Source organism: Camponotus vicinus, unplaced genomic scaffold (assembly GCF_025532165.1).
Source record: "Camponotus vicinus isolate PSW18456_S1 unplaced genomic scaffold, iyCamVici1.0 SCAF_1, whole genome shotgun sequence".
Taxonomy (NCBI): domain Eukaryota; kingdom Metazoa; phylum Arthropoda; class Insecta; order Hymenoptera; family Formicidae; genus Camponotus; species Camponotus vicinus.
In genome coordinates this window covers 16,525,891-16,549,466 of record NW_028141945.1, presented here as the reverse complement: position 1 = coordinate 16,549,466, position 23,576 = coordinate 16,525,891, and the positions used below count along the sequence as shown (strand labels likewise).

Here is a 23,576-nt window from a genome sequence, read left to right as displayed (position 1 = left end):
TCAACGAAGATTTACTATACAGGGTGTTTCTAAATTCGGGATAAATATTTTAATGACAAATTCTTTGTAACATTTTATAGTTTTAACTTTTAATAGTTTTCAAATAGGAAAAGTTTAAAGATCACGATTTTTAATGAAATTCTTTCACAATAATTTCACCAATATCAAAAGCATTCGATTCATGGAAGCACCTTTATTATTAGCCATTTTGCCACCTCTGAGCGCGAAATTCTAGCCCTGTTATTCGTGAGCTTTAAACTTTTCCCATTTGAAAACTATTACAGCCTCGACATTTTCGTATTAAAATGTTACAAAGAATTTGTCATTAAAATATTTATCGCGAATTTGGAAACACCCTGTATAAAATATTTTTCTCGCGATCGATGCAACAGTCCTCGATAAAAAAGAATTCTCTTAAATTAAGAGAAAGATTCTAAGCAAGGTTTTTTTTTAACGAACCGCGCGATAATTTCGCCATAAATACGATCACCGGAAGTCTTTCAAGACGATTTCACCGCGACTACGTCGAGGCTACGTTTATCGCACAGGCAACGTTTCAAGGAGCAGGTTTACGCTGATACTCGAGGGGTCAAGAGCTTGTTAGAACAAGCCGAGTCATGATATTACCCGTTAAGCCTCCTGTTTGCATATTACACAGGCGAACGCATTTATAGTCGTAGATCAAATGTGAGACGAGGGCCGTCACGAGCGCCTGCGAGCGGAAGTCCCCGGACTTGCCAACCCGACAGGATGGATGGTCCCGGCGTTGGCGGGGGAGGGAGATGCCGTATATGGCACTTGTATAAGCGATTGTATTTATGGCACCATTTCTCGCCGGCGCGCGCGCTCGTCAAGATGAATACGAGTTGTACATCGTCGAAATAGACACGTTTGCATGGCATTCGCTCGCGATATTATTCGTGATCCACCGTGATATTATCCGCGACAAGCGTCGCGTAATGTTTCAACGAAATGCATCCTTAATGGCGTATTCAGCGCACGACTCGCGGCCTTAGATAGAACAAGAGCAAACGATGGCATCCTGCCACCGAGACAGACTGGTTATCGTCGCGTCCGCAAAGAGGCGAGATGTAACGCCGCTGTGTTTACGCTGGTGATACACCAACTTTGTAACAGTAAAGCCTCGCGAGCCTGTCATGCGTGTGTCTACATCTGCATGCATCGCGCGTCGCAGATCGAATGTATGTTCGAAGGACGATGCGCACGGTTTATAAATGTCACGAGCGATGATAATGCGTGCGGTTGGGTGGATTTGAGGACAGAGTTACACGATTTTGTAGGTTCCGTGGTTAAAAACTGTACCGTTACTTCAAACGAAACGCGTTTCGCGTCTCGTTCCTGCCCTCGTATGCTCTATACGTTTGTAATCCAACGCACATACCACGGAGATTAATTGGAACAAATATTTAACGGGGATATCTTTGCTGTGAATTTCGTCCACGCCGACGAATAATGCATTACTGATACATGACGTGCCGGCGACTTGCACGAGAGACACGCCGGTTGACGGATGTATCGCGATGCCGTTATACCAGGATCACGCGTGGATGTACACGGTTAGTTGTTGCTTGTCATAATACTGTCAGTGAATGACAAACTGGAAGCAGCGTAATATAGCCACTAATATATCCCTCCCAACCATCCCTCGCTACGAACCGTCGGGGCTTTCATAACTTCCGCTCACCGTTTCCCTTAGCGCCGCTTCGATGGGGTGACTCCGTGCACGAGGTTCATTATGGCGATAGAATCAACGTTAAATAAACCTATCATACACCCCGACACGAATCGTTAAACAGTCGTATCGTATTAATAATTAGATAGCCTGATAGATTAGATAATGCAAATACTATTTCACAAGCTACACAGTAAAAAATTGTGCGTCCATATATTAAACTTTTCTTGTGTTACCATGTTTTGATTAGTACTTTAATGTAAAATTAACATACAACCTATATTTTATTTTTATAACGTTTTCATGTGTTACATTTATGTCAACTTTATCATTTGAAACTTTGTATGTGTCTCTTAGAAATGGAATATTATTATGAGTATTTTTAACATAATCATTTTAAACAATCAACATATCTCAAAGTCAATTTCACATTCTAAGAAAGATTTCTAAGTAAAGAATCTTCAAATAATCTTGAACTTTGACATACAAAAATAATCAAATTTAGTAAAATCAAATGTTTCTATTACAAATAATTTCAGTTAAAATAATTACTATTATATGTTAATGTCCTCAACATTTCTTTCGAGTTATTGTAACTATTTTTTCATGTAATTTTTAATTTGTATGTTATTTTTACATTGCACTTAAAGTCACAATAACAAAAATAAATGTAAAGTATCGTGTCAATTATTTAACATTTTTAGTTTGTCAATAAGTAACATACGATGATGAGTTATTTTAACTTATTTAGAGCGAACTTTCTGGGACATGTGAAAAATATTATAATTAACATTTTATTTTTTTACTGTGTATGTACAATGAATATCGAAAGAAGAAATAGTAATATAATCCATTAAGACAATCCAATAATAAACGTCAATTATGATTTGACTGAGAAAGGAAACACAGTCCAGTTCTCAGTACTTTCACTTATTTTCAAGATTCAATCGCACTACAAACAAGAGTCACGAGAGGCGTCACGTCGTCATCATCGTTTCTATCCGACATTAATATTCGGATAATTATCGTGACTAATAGTCGCGAAGAGAGCGATTGGCTATTAGTTTGGCGTTGTCAGTTAGTCGATACATTTCTTGCGTGTCAGGTGTTTAATAATCATATTATTACAACATGGCTGGCAATTTCACCTATAGGAACTCACGCGCACAGACATGGCGTGGCAATTACTAGGATCACCCTTATTATTCGCAGATTGATTAACATACTATCCAACGGGAATGCAAATCTGTACAAAATCACACGAATGCGCCTCCAGAGGGCATCGAAATGATATCGTTTCACGCACACCTGCGCCTATTTGCGATAATAGAATTATTGTAATATAACACTATGTGAATGTTGCGATAATATTCCATAAACTTCAATCGTATTTAGATACAAAAAAACATCGAGAGAGAAAGAGAGAGAGAGAAAATGAATATTATAAAATATATTCGAGAGGGATAAACGTCTAAAATTAGCGGGACCTACAAATATATTGGATCCATAAATATTTGCAGTAGACTAAACAGAAAGAGAGATTAAAAAGAGCAGCTGTGTTCGTATTTTCGACAGTGCAATAGTTGTCCTAAGCCGATCGCGGTCTAAATCCTCCGATAAAGCTACATTGACAATGAAGTACAATTTCAACGGGACATTTTTTGTTTACTCGTTCATTGATCCTAGATTTTATCGATTCTAATGAAAAACATAAAGAACACGTACTGGCACTTGGCACTTTTTTGCATTTTCTTCTTAGCTGTAAAATATTTTATACGAGCATTCGCAATGCGATAAAATTTATGCGAACGCTCGTTTATTAGTCTACAGATTTAAATCAATGAAGCGAGGCAGTTTATTTATGCGCTTTATAAGAGAATTAATTAAACAAATAAACAAAAATTGGAAAGAAAGAAAGAAGCGAAAGAGAAAAGAGAACATTACGAAATTTTCAACAATCCGGATATGCAAAATATATATACGAGGTGTGCATACAATCGTCATATGTTGAATTTAAATTAAATTACAATCCTCCATATACGCTGCATATAAATTCGTCATGAATAATGTAGATAACAATCATAATTTAACTAAGCAAAAATCCGATTCTACGGATCGGATCCGTATCGGAGGAATGATAGATAAGCTTAGTTCCCACGTATGCAAATTGCTACTCGTCAGAATAACCATGTTGTAAATCTCATTACGAAATAGCAAGAAGCTATCAGCGTGAAAAGCCCGAATATTCCGTTATCAATTTTTGTAGCAAAAATTGCTGCGCTACAACACGATACAAGCATATATTCACGCGTATAATAAAATACCGCTCACGCAATACGTGTATGAAAACATGAAAAGTGTTTGATCGATACAGTAAATATGCGTGTATTCGAAAACGCAGCAAATTCTGCGTGCATGAGTTTTTTTTAGTTAATAGATTGATTGACGGAACAGAACATCTACCTCGCTCTCTCTCTCTCTCTCTCTCTTTATTTATCTCTTTTTCGATGCAATGCCAATATTTTAGACCTCTGTTAAGCTAGCAGGACCAAATTAGCAAAATCAAACCAAACCTATCACATTATTTAGTACCTATTTTGTACTAATTTGTACCACTAATAATAATTTTGTACCCTGTGCAATTTCGAAAAAAATCATGACACTGCCACCTTAATATTAAGTCAGCAGGACCACAATAAAAAAAAAACAAAAAAAGAAAATCAAGTACAGAAATATAACGGACTGAATTTGTACTATTTTGTACCATTAATAATAATTTTGTAATCTGTGCAATTTCGAAAAAAACCATAACACTGCCACCTTAATATTAAGTCAGCAGGACCACAATAAAAAAAAAAAAAGAAAAAAAGAAAATCAAGTACAGAAATACACTAGACTGAATTTGTACTAATTTGTACCATCAAAAAAAACTTAATATATTCATCCCTTCTACTTCAAACAACCCCCAATTGAATTTAGCCCTATCAGTCTTAAGAATAAAGTACTCATTCCCATTAGCAGAATCAATCGCTACTTGTACATTCGACGTAGCATAATTTGTACTATCAAAATATAGAGTTTTAGATTTTGTACCCTCGCCGATTATTCAAAAACTACCCCCAACCCTCAACAGTCTCAAGAGTAAAGTACTCGTTCCCATTAGCAGAATCAATCGCTACTTGTACATTCGATGTGGCATAATTTGTACTACCAAAATATAAAGTTGTAGATTTTGTACCTTCGCCGATTATTCAAAAACTACCCCCGATCCTCATCAGTCTCAAGAGTAAAGTACTCGTTCCCATTAGCAGAATCAATCGCTACTTGCGCATTCGACTTGGCATAATTTGTACTATCAAAATATAGAGTTTTAGATTTTGTACCCTCGCCGATTATTCAAAAACTACCCCCGACCCTCATCAGTCTCAAAAGTAAAGTACTCGTTTCCATTATCAGAATCAATCGCTACTTGTACATTCGATGTGGCATAATTTGTATTATCAAAATATAAATATACTTATTCGATATTTTATATACAGAATCATAAAAAAGAATAAGTTTTATTACTGAATGTAATATTAAAAAAGAACAATACGGTATAAAAATTGAAACTTTATATTTATTGTTGAGACTGATGAGAGGGTAGTTTTTGAATAATCGGCGAGGGTACAAAATCTAAAACTTTATATTTTGATAGTACAAATTATGCTACGTCGAATGTGCAAGTAGCGATTGATTCTGCTAATGGGAACGAGCACTTTACTCTTGAGACTGTTGAGGGTCGGGGGTAGTTTTTGAATAATCGGCGAGGGTACAAAATCTAAAATTCTATATTTTGATAGTACAAATTATGCTACGTCGAATGTACAAGTAGCGATTGATTCTGCTAATGGGAACGAGTACTTTACTTTTGAGACTGTTGAGGGTCGGGGGTAGTTTTTGAATAATCGGCGAGGGTACAAAATCTAAAATTCTATATTTTGATAGTACAAATTATCCTACGTCGAATGTACAAGTAGCGATTGATTCTGCTAATGGGAACGAGTACTTTACTCTTGAGACTGTTGAGGGTCGGGGGTAGTTTTTGAATAATCGGCGAGGGTACAAAATCTAAAACTCTATATTTTAATAGTACAAATTATGCTACATCGACTGTACAAGTAGCGATTGATTCTGCTAATGGGAACGAGTACTTTACTCTTGAGACTGTTGAGGGTCGGGGATAGTTTTTGAATAATCGGCGAGGGTACAAAATCTAAAACTCTATATTTTGATAGTACAAATTATGCTCCGTCGAATGTACAAGTAGCGATTGATTCTGCTAATGGGAATGAGTACTTTATTCTTAAGACTGATAGGGCTAAATTCAATTGGGGGTTGTTTGAAGCAGAAGGGATGAATATATTAAGTTTTTTTTGATGGTACAAATTAGTACAAATTCAGTCTAGTGTATTTCTGTACTTGATTTTCTTTTTTTCTTTTTTTTTTATTGTGGTCCTGCTGACTTAATATTAAGGTGGCAGTGTTATGGTTTTTTTCGAAATTGCACAGGTTACAAAATTATTATTAATGGTACAAATTAGTACAAATTCAGTCCGTTATATTTCTGTACTTGATTTTCTTTTTTTGTTTTTTTTTTTATTGTGGTCCTGCTAACTTAATATTAAGGTGGCAGTGTCATGATTTTTTTCGAAATTGCACAGGGTACAAAATTATTATTAGTGGTACAAATTAGTACAAAATAGGTACTAAATAATGTGATAGGTTTGGTTTGATTTTGCTAATTTGGTCCTGCTAGCTTAACAGAGGTATATTTTAGCGACTATGTATATGGCTTAAATAACCGCGACTCTGTTCAATAAACTGGTTAATGGTTGAACGCCCCTTTTCTGTGTGTTTACGCGCAGAAAAATGTGTTGGGAGCAAAAATGAAAAAGCATAGAGCGATACATCATATTAAAGTAAAATTGCATAACCGATCAGAGAATCAACAATTACATACACATTTTTATATCTTGTGTGATATACATTTTGCTCCAAAAAATCACAGTTCAATACAATTGAATAACTATTAATTTCCAACATTATGAAGACTCCAGGCTTCACTTTTCGCGGAAAAAAAAAATTCGCAACTTATATATCGAAGAAATATAATATAAAATTTCTCCTTCACTTTTACTATCTCGTAAAATACATTTTTCTCTCCAGAATTATATTGTTAAAAAATTAGAAGCTAGAAAGAGAGATGGATTATTTTTCTTCGTAAAATTCATCCTCGCGAACCATCATCTAAAATGAAACAATGCGCTAAGTCGACTCGACTAAATGCCGATGCCTTTAGGTATCTTCGGTGAACCAGGAAATGCCGAGAGGTGCGGTTGCAAAAGTCGAACGGCGACTATTCAGGACGCGCAGATGCACGAATGGATTTCAATGAACACAGCGCGCTTCGTGCTTTTCGAACCTAGTCTGGCTCGGTGCTCCTCGTAGCCTCCGATAACTCGGTACATTCGCAGCAATATGCCGGCTGTCTGTATACGCTGCATATTGTGAAAAAGTTAAACCCGATCGTTGCTTCGTACGTGCTGCTATGCGTAATATCAACTCGCGTTTGGGAAAAAAATACGCAAAGGAAATTGCGTATCAAGTTTATCAGCGATTTAAAGACGATCTGTCGATATTTCTGCATTTTTTTATTATCAAGCCATATAATTAATTAATATCGAAGACGTAACTACAATTATATGAATTTAAAACTTTGAATAACAATGATGAAAAAAATAATTTCGCTCATACATCGCGTAAGCGAAATTATATATTTTTAATTTTAAACAAAGTAAATTGAGACGTAATTACAGTGATAAAAATCTGTCGACAAACGTATGATACTGAAAGATGTTTATGATTATTGAAGGGAATTTTTCTCGCTTCTCTGGTTCGTTGTCGTGAAATAACCGATAATTCCGTCGGGGGCTGTATTACGTTTCTCGTAACCTATTCTCAAATGCAAATGCACGGGAGACTTTCTCCGCGCCTATCTAGCTACTCTCTTTTCCTTTCCGTTCCAGCCGATGACCCGGAGGCGCCCGATATCCCGCCTCGCGTTCGTTTTACGTTTCGACATAACGATAATAGCGGTCGAATCGCCTCTCATTGAATGGGCGAGCCTCCTGTCCACCTTTTGTTCTCACGATCTTACATTCGCGCTTAATGCAATATTTTTTACATCAATTTAAAAGTTTTCCGATATAATCGAAAGTTCTCTTCTCCGCGGAAACAGGTGAGATGTGAGTTATCCGCTTACTTGGAAAAGATAATTTGTTGGTGAACTTTTGAAAAGTTGCTCTCTCAGATTATTCGAAAACTTGGCTTCGTTCTATCGAAAAATGAAAATTTTTCCACGCAATATCGTCGACAGAATCAAGACGTATTACCACGAGATTAAAAATATCAACTAACAACTATTGTCGCGAGGAGTCAAATCCCAGCTAAATCTTTTCCCTGCGTTTTACGCGAAGCGAGCCATCATACGCGTAGTTTGCGTAAGTTTGCGTAAAAATTCTAAAATTCCACACGGGCGCCACGTGAATGGGACGCGTGTACCAAATAGTGTCATTCGTATGCAAATGATCCGAGGCACAAAGGCGCACCTGCGACGGCGCTCTCGTAAGAAAGCATCATCGCCGTGAGATGAACCGTTGTCGAGCAAGTAGCGAGTAGCGCGAGAGGAAGATCTCTCTTCGTTAAACGTATACACTGGCGCACTGTTATCGCGAGACCGCATTTCCCAACCGTAAGCAAACGTCGCATACTCGGGCTTCACGTGACGAAGCTATAACATCATCGACCGTGTTATTTCAGCGCTCCCTGATAACGGATATTCTTCTCCCGAGAATGCGTTTCGGGTTAGATACATCATTTACGCGACTATTATTGCGCCATACATCGTGTTTCCCGACTACACGACTGCAGCTCGAAATCGCGGCCTCTCTGAATTAGGAAGAGAAAATTCGCAACATTGTACGGAGGCGTATCTAATCGACCGTGAATTTTCTGCAGAGCTAAGAGGTTTAGTAGAAAAAAAAAGAACTCGATTACATGGATCGTTTAATCGATCTCAATTGATAAATCTCTAATAGCAACTAGTTTACTTTCTGTTTCGCAGAGGTTCTCAAACTCCCTTAGAGAATTTGCCCTATTAATAACTGAATTTTTAAGAGATATTTCTTTTTTTTTTTGCAATTTTTCTCTGATGATCATACAATGAACAATGCTGTTATTTAATTTAATCCACTCTAAAAAAGAGAGAACACTTTTATTTCAATATCCATCATGTTTAACGTCAATAAACCTATGCTAAAGTTTACGAATCACCGTTCTTAGGGTGCGGACGAGTGGCCTAATTTGAGAAGTACTGTCATGCTCCCTTAGAGAATTTGCCCTATTCATAACTGAATTTTTAAGAGATATTTCTTTTTTTTTTGCAATTTTTCTCTGATGATCATACAATGAACAATGCTGTTATTTAATTTAATCCACTCTAAAAAAGAGAGAACACTTTTATTTCAATATCCATCATGTTTAACGTCAATAAACCTACGCTAAAGTTTACGAATCACCGTTCTTAGGGTGCGGACGAGTGGCCTAATTTGAGAAGTACTGTCATGCAATGTATATACAGGATGATTCAAAACAACCTGATGTTCTTTGAAATATGATATTCTTGAACGAATTCTAAGACTATTTTTCCTCTTGAAAAATTTTGTCCAAAGCTTAATTTTTGAGTTATAATAGAAAATAATTGGCTACTCACGAGTCCGATACAATGGGCAGGCAGGGACGGCGCAACGCGTCACGAGACAAATGCTCTCCCGTTTCCCCAGACAGTCAATTTTATTGCACAATATTTGATCCTTTGAAGTGTATTAAATTATTATTGCAGTTTCTACACAATATTTAACAATATTATTACCGTCCAGGAGGGTTATAACGTAACGCTTAAGAATAAAACGCGAAATTACATAAAGTAACAAATAAACTGGAAATGGACGAATGAAAAACGAAATAGTAATCGCAATTTGATTAAATATTCTTATCTTTAAGAAAACTGACGAATTTTATTTTTTTCTGGGGATCGTTTATCTTATAAATAACAGCTTCTAAATTTCACTTGACTTTACACAATAAAAATATTACTATTTTAATAATCTTTATTATTACTTGCAAATATTTACTTCCGCACAAATTAAGACATAAAATTACACGATAAATAGCGATTAGAAGTCCCCATTTCTCTCTTTCTCTCTCTCAATTATTTTATTCTTTATTTATTATTTTGCGTTTAAGAATGTTATGTTATGTTATGTTATATTATGTTAGTTATTATTATCAGCATTTGTCTCGTGACGCGTTGCGCCGTCCCTGCCTGCCCGTTGTATCGGACTCGTGAGTAGCCAACCATTTTTTATTATAACTCAAAAATTAAGCTTTGGACAAAATTTTTCAAGAGGAAAAATAGTCTTAGAATTCGTTCAAGAATATCATATTTCAAAGACATCAGGTTGTTTTGAATCACCCTGTATATCGCACATTTACGAGAAAACCACAACATGAATATATATAAACGCGTTATCATTAACTTCATTACGACTATGTCGGAATTTCAATCTACAACGTCGCGCCGATCCATAATCCCCGATATCGCTATCGCAAAAAAAGAAAAGAACTGGGGAGGGAGGGGAAGAGGGAATCAATTGCCCGCTTATCGTCGAAGTCGTAAACGTAAACCTGGACAGGTTTCGCGGGAATTCGCGGCGATTCGAGCGATTTCTCGCGAGCGTATGCGATAATGATACCGATGAACGGGCCGCCGTAATTGCTGTGAAATTACACGCCGCCACCGGGTATGTCGCGTACGCTTTCGCCGAGACGTTTGGACAAGAGAACCGGCCCGATTTCTCGGGAAAATCACGCTCCGAGGACCGCGACATATCGAAGAGCCTGATTGATCAATTGGCCAGGTTGCGCCAGTGCGGTCGATCCAGAGGAACTAGTTGTACCTGACTTGTACTTCTTTGTGTTTGCGTCTCATATACAGGGCGCAGCAGAAACGGCGTATCTGTGCATTTCCTCGAAGAGAAATTTTTAATTAATTAATCCTAGATTAAATGTTTATATTGAGAAAAATTGGGAAACTTAAATAGAAATCAATTGCTTCGAGAAGCAAACATATTGAATGAATAATTATTTTAATTTTTCAATATACATATATCTTTTATTTTTACAAATTGAGTAATTTCCATGAAATCACGTGTAATAAAGTCATCTGTCGAGGATCTCTTTATTAGAAAATTGACGTCTCTTTCGCAAATAAGATTTCCGCTACACCCTGTATGCGATCGAGACAGAGCGGGGAAGAGGAGAGAGGGGGATTATTGCCGATACCGCGCCTCTGTTCCATGCTACGTGCTCGGCACCGTACTATCGGTGTTACGCTACATACACGGCGACACTGCAATTCTCTGCACCGACCGACATGCTCGTCGGACACCCGACTGTCTAATCGACTGCCTGAATACACTGCGCGCACCTGTTCCTCGAACACAAACCCGGACGACCGCATTTTGCATAGACGTTCTCTCTACACGCTGGACCTGGTTATACCGTGTTGCCGAAGATGAGACGAATTCGTCGTCGGAGAGAAAGGGATTATCGATCTCGGGCGTCATTGAAATCCCGAGGGTCGACGCTGCGACGAACGCGAAACCGCACGCAATCTAAAGAAGGGATCAGGAGGGAACAATGTTGAAACCACAATCGGTAGAGAGGCAGATGGACGCAATCGATACGCGAGTATGTATGTGTGTGTAAAAACGTGGATACCAGTACACTGTGATTCGTCAACGTGTGTGACAAGTGACAGTTTCACGTCCCTCACAGTTAACACTGTCTAGGTCACCGTCGATTAGAATACATTACGTTCTACTCTTCAATGACTATCAAAGTAGACGAAGGATACCTCTCTGTCACCTGCCTTTAGTCATCCTCGCCGCGATGGTATACATTTAATCGCTCTACGAATAACCGACGTATGAGTCAGCTGACGCATCTTGGTGGTAGCCGTTCGCACGGATCGAAATGTCAAACGACGAGACAAGGGAGCCGCGTTACGAAACACGGAACGCAACTCCCATTTCGATCGAGTCGTATGTTAATTAAAGCAACGTGAATATCGAGACGGCGATTTTTGTCTTCGCCACCGTCGTTGTCGAGCTGAAATGTTCTCTCTTCACGTGCGCGGCATAATTTACGGTTCGTGTCGCGACCGGAGCACCGTGTCTCCTTCGCGGAGAGAAACGGCCGGGCTAAACTCGGCTAATCCGATGCTAATTCAATGCAACGGCCAACTGCTCCCGTCCACAATGGACTTTATGCGCGTGTAACGCGTCCGCGCGCAAAGCATACACGCGCAGACTATAATCGCGACGGCACGAGAGCGCGTTTTTCCGAGCGAGGAGAAAATGCCGTAAACGTGCGATGGAACGATAAGAGAAAGAGAGAGGAGTTTACCGATACGCCGGTTATCGCTTGACGCTGCTTAACTTTAATCCGGCCAGCCGGCAGATCGTGGAACGCATGCGACGACGGTATTTTATTTTCACGCCGTCGAACAATCGCTTTATTTCTCGCCGAACCGATCTATTAAACCGATGAAAATTCTCATGTCCCGAAACAACGTTTTACTCTCGTTTCATTCGCACTATGTAACTACGTTATACATATGTACAAATATAGCTGTACATTGCTCCAAACTGTCGAAAGCGCAATAGATGAAATACATAGGTATGAGAGACACGTTTAAAAAACTGTGATTTTTTTATGTAAGTGAAACACTCGATCACGTGTATTATGCAACTCTTGTAGATAACGAAGAAAGCGCGCTAGAACAATCAATCATCTTTCCGGTTCGTATAAACGTGGTTGACCTCGAGCATGCTAAATATCAAGGGGTTAACACTTAGTATCGTACAGACATGCGCTTTCTCCTCTCTACAAGTGCACCTGTTCCACAGACGAAATCAATATATATTTCGAGAGATACGCAAGTTTCTCTCAGTCAACGAAATCGCGTCTAATAAGTTGCGTGAAAATTTAGATTTAGGTACATAATCGATTAAATAAATTTCTCGGTGAATTCTCGGTCATGAGTTGCGAATAATTGAATGAGACGAGTAAAACGTCGGTGTGCAAATTTCATTGAGGAAACGATGTGCATGTTGTATGAATCATTGCGACATATTTTATGCGCAAATTTTTTAGAGATGAAGTAAAAAAAAAAAACATTAAACGATAATCCATTTGAGCGAACAAACTCATGTATTGCCAAGACTTCTTATACATTATTACGAGATAACGATTCCCCTGAGTTAAGTATGTCAATGGTTTGCCGCCTGTCCTCTCTTCTCTGCGGTTTTAGCGCAAAAGAGACTTATTTTCGTGAAAAAAAATACAATCGTTATTAGCATTGTCACATCTGCCTCTTATAGTATCTCTTACAACAATCGTGTGATCCCTTAATGTATCGCGCTTATCGAATCAAAGAAATAATCTCAGTTTTAAGATAAAATTCTGTAGAATTAAAAATAGAAAACTTCCGTTATTGAGAAAATCATTGAGAAAAACATTCTATAATACGTTCTGAGTATCTGAGATATTACTTATCTTTAAACAACGCCCGATTATCTTGAATTGGAATAACAGTCTGTTGCATTATATATAAATATCTGTAATATCTCTCTATGAATTGACAAATATAAAAAAGTAAATATTCAGTAACCCATATATGTAAACTTCTAAAAGCGACATCATGTATTATGATAAGAAACTCCATTTGAGAAGTAATCGCGACAAAATTTTTAATAATAATCTTGGAGAAAACCAGGTTAATTAGACCGCGTGATAGAAATTTAATAGATGGGAGCAAAAACTCTCTCGAAACGACCATTAATCGCTTATTATAGCTGCAATGAAAACTACATGATAAACATAATTTTCTACATTATATAGGATATAATTCACATAATTTTCCATCAATGTTTTGTAGATCCGCAAGATATATAATCTTAGTTTGAATTTAGAAACTAGATTCCTATTAATTTTTCATTCGTTTAAAATTGAAGTTACTTGGTCAGTTTTTAATAGTACGAATAAATCGATATATTTCGACATATAATCGATGAATTCACAAAGGATGCAGTATTTTAATAAATGAATTTTATTAATTTAATATATTTGTGATGAATGCATCGAAAATATATTTACTAAAAGGGCTAGATAAAATTTGCACGTTCATGTTTTTCCAACGGTACAAGATATATATACATTTTTTGCAGGAAAAATTCTATTAGACATATATACGTAATTAAACATTTGCTGTTGACATTGAAACAATGTGTATAAAAGTTTTTCATCAAATGTCAAAATTGGAATATTGATTACGTGTACGCAAATTGCGTAGAAAAATTTTGTTATTGCGGACTCACGCTATACACACAATTGTAAATATATAAGCATGTTTTTATGCGTGTACACACGGACAAAGGTGTCATAAAAATGCATGCGATATTACGTACGTTCGCGTCATATCATTTTGACGAGATCAGATCGAAGCACGCGAACTCGTTACGCAGGCTTCAATCTTTTGTCAATTAACCGAGGAAGCGAGCACGTACCGCGATCAATAGCTATTGACTTTTTCTTCGCATTAATTACGAGCTAGAACATCCAGAATTCCGCTTAAATTGCGTGGCTCGAAGCAAACTCGGAGAATTATTATCTGGATAACTCTGAGAGAATGTCAGAAAAACAGATTATTAGATATCTTCTTTTGCATATGACTTATGTACGACTCTAACGACCTTTAACTTCCACTTGGGAAAAGTTAGTCGACGTTATCGATACGATGTACCGAAATAAACGTTCCATTTTCTCGAGTTATAGGAAAGAAGCAAGTTCAAAGGGTAGCCTTCGGATATAGGTGTGAATACATTGTATGTATTTACGCGTTATGTAGTTTACTCGTGCCGTGCATATCCGCACAATGTGGTTTATACTCATAAATATGGATGCGACGCGGACAACAGGATGGTTAAGCGCAAACTGATTAAGGCCAACCACGTAACCGGAGATTTATTCCTGCTTTTCATTGCTATTAAAATAACTTTTGACGCACTAATAAGACAGAAAACAATAGACTTAAATGTGTAATAAGCCACTTGGAAAAAAATAAATCCCAATATCTCACGATTTTAAATCACGCGATTTGATGAAAATACTGAATGTCTTTCATTAAAAGTATTGCCACAAACCCGACGCTCCAGCTCGCGTCTGGAGAGACATAATAATAAGGAATGCAACTTTGTGCGACCAACCATATCATATTTCACATCGTTGTAGAAAACAATAAGAACATAATTCATAAAAACTTGCATAAGAAATTATGAATGCAAAAATGTTTAATTACGTACATGTATCTAATACAGTTTTTTTCCGCAATTAAGGAATAAAAGATGTACATATTTCTTATACCTTTCCTATTTCATATCTCATTATTCTTGATGTCGAAAGAATTCTATTAAAATATAAATTGTTTTTGATATTAAAAATATTCTTATTAAAAAATATAAATTGTTTTTGATATTAAAAATATTCTTATTAAAAAATATAAATTGTTTTTGATATTAAAAATATTCATATTAAAATATAAATTGTTTTTGATATTAAAAATATTCGGATTTCATACAGATGTTCAAAATAGTGATATTGTTGCTGATCAATAGGCATTATTATGCTATCTAAATACGTCGTTGATCAAGACGAATGTGCATCAACATCTGTATAATTAATAGAAAGACAATACAATACACATGGATCTGCAAGATTAATGACGACCAAGGCAATAAAAAAGGCGCACTAATTATATCGTTTGCTTGGCCTCCTTTTAACGCGAATGAAATGTTTCACATACATATTTTCTAAATTACAGCCTGCAAAATCGACCGTACGGAAGGACGATAAAAATAAAAAGTGCCATCTCCGAGCTCGTTTTCTCTCAGTTGAGCATTTGTCGCGCGAGTTAACGGCAAATATGATGGTTCATCGGTTATAGATCGAGATAATGATTATGTATGTCACGTGACATACTTGCAGTTTCTTTCTCTCTCTTTTATTCCCTCTTTCTTTCGCATAAACTTTAATTCCCATGAATAAAAGCATTAATAACGTCGACCTTGCGTACGCGTGTATTGACTATTAAGAGGAAGAGGACATAGCATGCATTCGCGACATCTGCAATGTATCGTTGCGATGAGATAAATGGTTTAATATGCAATTATATTAAATCGTTGCACAAGTTCGTTAGCGAAAATGCGAGACGGAAATTCAATTTTTACCAACTTTTGTGAAAACATCCCTAAAACTCTAACGCAAGGACAGAGTGTTGACTTTAAATGTTGTAATCCGGAAGAGAAACAAACTGAGAATAGCAATATGTATTTACGTACAGGTTGCTCGCAAACAAGGGGAAACGACATAAAGAAATAATTGGAGAAAGTACAAATCAGGAAAATATTATACCTGCCGGGTATCTAAATGAAAGATGTAATTTTAGTATTTCTTGCGTTAGATAATTAACAATTTGCCGCTCGCGAAAATTAACTTCCTATTACATTTTACATTAATGCGACTCTCTCTGTATTGACTCCTTATTCTACTTACTTCGTTAACGTTTGATAAATGCCAACGGAACCGTGTATTACGACAAGGACGATTATCCATTCGGTAAAACTTACGACATAAAAACGTACGACTAAGAAAAGAAAGGCAGCTCGATCATTGTAATTACGTTGCGTTTGCGACTGGCTTAATAAACGCGCAAAATGTAAGCGCCGTTTCCCATTGAAAAAACTGCATAATCAATGGTGTTAGACGGAAAAAAATAATAATCTAATCACGAAAAACACGCGCATGCGACCGTGTTGTTTAAACATTATAATGCTTAGACTAGGAATACTTGTACGACGTGTGTGCGATTTTCCGTTAAAACGCCAATGTGTACACGTTCCTGGAACGACAGTTATCTCGATACCGCCGTTTCTAGGATTATAAATAAAAAAAAAAACCAACGTAATTGGCGAAAGCGCGATAAAGCGATTCATTAACTTGTAAATACTCGACGGAGAATATATTTTATCATCGTTATTTGGAATCCATTATTTTGCAGTTTTTAATGGGAATATCGCACACGTAAAGAAAATTAGCGAAATTATCTGCGATAATTAAAAGCGAAGATATATAATGCGTCGAGGGTTAACGAGCATTTAATATACATTCAATGGGATTAATAATTTAATTGAAATAATAGCGAATTTTACACGTCTGGGAGAAGCTTACCTTACACGTCACATTTGCTGGCTTCGAGAATAAAATCTCATTCCGTTCACGTGCGCGTCAATCTTACGACGTGTAAGAAGTGGTTGTACCAGTCGTTGCCGCGCAGCCTTAATCCATTCCAGAACATCGGATACCCCGGTAAATTCGACGTTTTCCTCGAATACTTAGTCACCGGCGCATCGAAGAGCGAGAGGTTTGTCGCGCGCAGAATCGCAAATGAGAATAAGAATAGTCGGATGTAAGAAGCGTGACTGATTCTCGTGGTCTATTGAATCGCGAGATTGTGTCGGCGCCATGTCGGTTTTTGTAGACAACAGCTGGAAGGTCGGTCGGGTCGAGCCAGCCTTCAAAGAATTCAAACACGCGCTACTATTACGTCGGAAGGACGTTAAATCTCGCATACTAATCCCGAGCTTGATTATATAAACGAAGAATAAGACAAGTTGCGCCATGTTTATTAAATTCTCCATTCATCGAATATAAAATTTTATCGTCCCTCGCGAAAGGGGAGAGATAATATAGATGAGCTGGAAGCGCGAGCGACAGAAAACCAAAGGCTCCAAAGGTATATTCCATGAATTACAATCGCAAATCGCGCGCTCGCGTAAAATGTAGATTAGAACGCATTAACATATTTTGCCGTTAACGAGAGTATGCCGTGGCCTACGATCGCGGAATACGCTTAACTTCGAAATTACACGAGCCCCCTTTGCCTTGACGGAGCGCGTCAAAGTCGCACAATAGTGATGCCTCTCTCCCCCACCCTAAGGATGGATTACAAGCGCCGTTTGTAAAAGTTTCGGGAGTTTCGCGTAATTAATGACACCTTGATTACGAAATCCCTAATGTGTAGAATTAGCGAAGCAGAGATTCACCATCACGAGGACTATTTTTACAAGCTCGTAAACTCTTAATTATCGCAACAATGTAGGCTTGGAATTCTGGTGTATCGCGAGATATATCGTGTGAGATATCGATTGCGAAATTACCTGCGCATTGTTCACCTTCTACGGCAGCGCGACGTATAATATCAATGAGCCTTTTGTTAGTCTCACCTGTAACAGAAAAGAATAACACATCGATTATTACACACATGGCGCCAAACGAACGCGTGATCGCTCCAACATCGTACATGCCACACACGCAAACGCCATCACGAATGCCTCATTACACTTTCCGGTCTGTCGATTGCGTAACACTGGTCAAAGTAGGATCTTATTCGACGTCCGCGATAAGTTTCCGGTAAGTCAAGCAAAACGTACGAGAGGCGAGGACAAAAACATAATACGTTATATTTATCTTGTCGTGCTAATAAAAGAGAAGATTGATGAAAAAGGAACCTCCAAGATAGATAGAGAAAAAAAAGGGAAGCTTAAAGCGAAAAGCATGCTAGGGGCCAATATTAATATAATTTTCTCCATAAAACGCTAATTCCGTCGAGCGTTTGCCCTAAAAGAGCGTAAACTGTTTTAAAGTTTTACGTCGCACTAGTAAAAATTAATGTCGCGTAAACTTTCTCGCGACGATGTCATTAATCGTTTAGAGATGCGGAATAAGAAAAAATATTCGGTAAACTTTGAACGCTTATCTTGTTAAGTGAAAAAAAAAATATTAAATAACGACATACACTTAATATGCTGTTAGAAAAGGTTTCCGATAAAGTTCAACTTAATAATCCGCTTAGAAAAGATAACGCAGGCTTAAATTAATGCGCAAAGTAAGCATAATTGTCCATGAGCCGTCACCTCGTGATAATCTACCGGATGACGATAAAGATGATGCAACGCTGTGACGGTGAAACGGCTTAGCGATAACTCAAAGCACAAGTTAAACGAACGTGCACAACGCGCGGAAACTCTCCTCCTCGAACCTGACATGCTTTTTGTACATATTAGAACACAAGATTTCGCCACCTCTGTTAAGCCAGCAGAACCAAATAAGCAAAATCAAATCAAACCTATCAAATTATTTAGTACCTATTTTGTACTAATTTGTACCACTAATAATAATTTTGTACCTTGTGCAATTTTGAAAAAAACTGTGACACTGCCACCTTAATATTAAGCCACCAGGACCACAATAAAAAAAAAAGAAAAAAAAGAAAATCAAGTACAGAAATATAACGGACTGAATTTGTACTAATTTGTACCATTAATAATAATTTTGTAACCTGTGCAATTTCGAAAAAAAACCATAACACTGCCACCTTAATATTAAGCCAGCAGGACCACAATAAAAAAAAAAAGAAAAAAAGAAAATCAAGTACAGAAATACACTAGACTGCGGTATAAAAATTGAAACTTTATATTTATTGTTGAGACTGATGAGAGGGTCAGGGGTAATTTTTGAATAATCGGCGAGGGTACAAAATCTAAAACTATATTTTGATAGTACAAATTATGCTACGTCGAATGTACAAGTAGCGATTGATTCTGCTAATGGGAACGAGTACTTTATTCTTAAGACTGATAGGGCTAAATTCAATTGGGGATTGTTTGAAGCAGAAGGGATGAATATATTAAGTTTTTTTTTGATGGTACAAATTAGTATAAATTCAGTCTAGTGTATTTCTGTACTTGATTTTCTTTTTTTCTTTTTTTTTATTGTGGTCCTGCTGGCTTAATATTAAGGTGGCAGTGTTATGGTTTTTTTCGAAATTGCACAGGTTACAAAATTATTATTAATGGTACAAATTAGTACAAATTCAGTCCGTTATATTTCTGTACTTGATTTTCTCTTTTTCTTTTTTTTTTATTGTGATCCTGCTGACTTAATATTAAGGTGGCACTGTCATGATTTTTTTCGAAATTGCACAGGGTACAAAATTATTATTAGTGGTACAAATTAGTACAAAATAGGTACTAAATAATTTGATAGGTTTGATTTGATTTTGCTAATTTGGTCCTGCTGGCTTAACAAAGGTGATTTCGCCAATCTTCCATTCACGGGAAGTCACGGGTATCAGGGAAGATTAAGCAAAACGATTTACTTCGTAATATATACAGAAACAAGATAGAACGAGGGAGAAATGAAGCGTAAAAGAGAGAAAGAGAAAGATAATACCAAGAAATTAAAGAGATGAAACTAATGAAATTAAAGAGCTGAAATTTTGGAATTTATTCCCAATAAAATTCACCAATTTCTAAAGAAGAATTGAAATAAAAAATTCCAAATGGGCAATTATTTAATGCAAAATGTTATGCACGTAAATGACCATTTTATTCGGTGCCTCGGAAAAAAATTTCAACGATATCTCTTTTCCTTCTCGCAGTAATTATCCGCTAGCGGAATATATTTTCTTTCACGCGATTATTCCGTCATAGAGGGAAACAGATACATGCACCATGTTTTCTCACCCTCCATTAAATCGATCTCATCTTGAGCCTCGCAAAATCCCTCGCATCCCTCTCGCTCAACATTACATTCGTCGATTTATTTTCCGCTCATCGCGGCGATCGCGTAAATCGCGGTTAGAAAATTGGTGGCAACGTAAGGTGGAGGAGAGCGATCGATATTGAGAAGTCTGATACGGCCTACACAGGAGCGATACCTGCCAGATTAATGACCGAGTCGCGATCGCGACCGGCCCACCGCTCATGACCATATTAGACTCTCCCTTTCTCGACGGAGATTGAGATTAAAGCTTATTACATCGCGCGTACGAAATTGATTTCGCGCGGTTCCTTGTTCTACGACAGATCGAAGGTGACGCTCGTGGTTTGCGGTTGCATTTGCATGGCTTTCGTATATTACCTTGTATCGCAAGGAAATATTTCATGAAAAACTTCGCCAATCGAGTGTCACGAGTGCGATCGTCGCAAGTTGGAAAGTTGTGGAAGAGACGTTTCAATGGAAGGATAATCGCGGATCGCAAGAGACAAAGACACACGAGACGAATAAGTGGTGCACGTATACGTTTCACATGCGATTACGTTACATCACACTCTTTAAACGACCGTCACGTAGTGAAAATCATCAGCGATGACGTCAATTTTCATCTAGTGGGAGCGCCGGCGTATCCTGTTAAAAGTCAGTAGGTCGATTGACGGCAATAGCCGACGATGATTCGTTCGCGCATGATACAACCGGCCAAAAATTGACGTCCAATCAACCTACGAGGAGAAATGTCCACGCGAAATGACTTATGTATAGTATGTAATACATCTCCGGCCGTCTAAGATCCAAATTAACATTCGTATAAATTTATTCATTTCTCGTGATTATTTTACCTGGAATTTATACTCTTTCAATAACAACAAAATGACATGGAAAATTCATTCTTCAAATGACGCCAACTTTTTTCCTCATCTCCCCCTGATTGCTTCTCATAAACTTGTTACTGTCGGGGGAAAAGAGAATAAAAAAAGTTTTGACACAGATCATGTTGTATCATCGAATTATGCCACCCTTCACCTTATCTCTTCCGTGGAAATGTAGAAAACTCATCTTCGGGATGAACGATATGGTTTGTTTTTTTTCTGCAGACTAATATTGACGTGGCAAGTCTGTTTCTCTCAATGTAACCGACAAAATCGCACCGACTGCATCTGACGGCCAAAGCCAGGCTGCGTCTGACAGTCCTCGTGACAGCAGGTTTCGCGTTTCATCCTCTTCTATCTATTTACACTATAAATGTCGATTGCCCATGGCATACGCAACCTATGTAGGACGATTTACTCCGTTGAAAATAAAGATATAGATATATCAGATAGAACCGTGTCTGCATCGGCTGCCTCTGCCAGTGACATGTATTAAGTTCCTTCGTACTCCTTTATATAACGATTGAATAAATTGCGCGTGACATTAATATCAGCGATGATAATTTGATGAAATTCCCTAAGTCTTTCGATTATGAATTAAAAAAAATAGATCAAGTAGAAAATTAAAATTCTTCTCGATTAAGTGGAAGAGACCCACGTTAAAGTATTCACACTGGGCGAAGAAATCATGTGCTCGCCGCGATCGAAAGGCGCGATTATTCTTGTTCTTTCGTTCCTCGATTACGTACCCTTTCCAAGACAGAAGTTTACGGCTGGCTTCGGCTCTTGAGAAACTTTTAGATGAGAGAAATAGGAATGACCTGACTCTCTGGTAATGTAGGAGCGTCATTTTATGCGAGGTAAATGATACTACCTGTAACGGTAATGCGCAATTATTTCCTTCTGTGTAAGTCGTTTTCCAACGACCGCGATTGAAGGAAAGATGATCTCGCGGCAAATCGCTTTTCCTCCAAACTCTCACGTTCCTCTATCCTAAATTTCCTAAATAGGATGGCAAAATTAACGCACACGGTAACAGAGATGCTTTTATAATATTCTCTATTATTTATTTATTAATTAATAATTCATATGATATATATTAATAATTAATATTTCTTATTAAATTTAAAAAATGCACAAAAATGATCTCTATCTCTTTCAACTGCGAAAAACGAAACCGAAAACATCGTCTCGCTCGAGTAGTCTAAACTAGCGAATGAATGGCGTAGCAGCGGGCGAATATAAATAGGATGGCAGTCTCGCATCCACCGCTGATGAATCGGGCAACGAACCGAGCACCTAAGATCGCGTAAAGTGACGCATGCACGCGTGAATGAAACAGCCGGCAGCAGCGAAACGCACGCGGCCAGCTATAGTTGGACGCGCAATGTCAAGGGACATCGACGTACGGCCTGCGAGCAACATACGTTGCGTCGTCGCCGCACGCATCGTTTCATCGCATCGCATCGCACCGACCAGTCGGTCGGCCAGACGGCGGTCGACTGCGCTTCGCCGTAAATGGCGTGTAAAGCGCTCGAACGCGCATGACAATAATGTCACACACGACTAGGGACTAGTATGATTAGAGATTCTGCTGCTAACGTGCGAAATCGGCTGCGAGATCCAATTCTCCGTCTTTCGCGCCGCACCTGTCTAGAGATTCCGCGCACCCACGCACAATTGCGCTTCATCTCTTCCGAGAAAGATTAATATTAATAAAAATCGGAGCGAATAACGAGAAATGTATATATACTTTATGGATTTACAGTAAAAAATTTTATTATTTTAAATAATATATGTAAATACGCCTTGACATATGTTGACAGATTATACAGTGAGATTTTTACAGTGAAATTTTACAATGAATGTTCTGACAATGAAAAATGTATCGCGTGTATTTTGATATAACTATCGCTCTATGAGTAATATTTTCGTGTAATCACAAATTTTTCCCATAATATCTACTGCAAATCCAAATTATCGTATAAATTATTTGCCGTCTTCTTGATTGTTCGAATCTACAAATGGCAGATTATTCGATTTCGAGCGCATTACATTTCAACTATGCACCGTTTGCTAAAGCATAAAGTTACCAACATCTAGTGCGCTTCAAAAGCTGGTTTCTACAATTCTTGTACAGGCCAAAGTTCGTTGCCATCTTTCCCCTCTCGCCT

General features: G+C 37.6%; 1 protein-coding gene across 8 annotated transcripts in view; it reads right to left on the bottom strand.

The window, feature by feature from the left end:
• Kug (FAT atypical cadherin kugelei) overlaps nt 1-23,576 on the bottom strand; it is a 302,654-nt gene that overhangs the window by 248,079 nt on the left and 30,999 nt on the right. The window contains exon 2 of one of the 8 annotated variants that reach the window (XM_083109722.1): nt 18,133-18,198. The exons of the other annotated variants lie outside the window; for them this stretch is intronic. The gene's annotated coding sequence lies outside the window, so the exon portion shown is untranslated. The remainder of the gene's footprint in view (nt 1-18,132; nt 18,199-23,576) is intronic. 8 annotated transcript variants of the gene reach the window in all.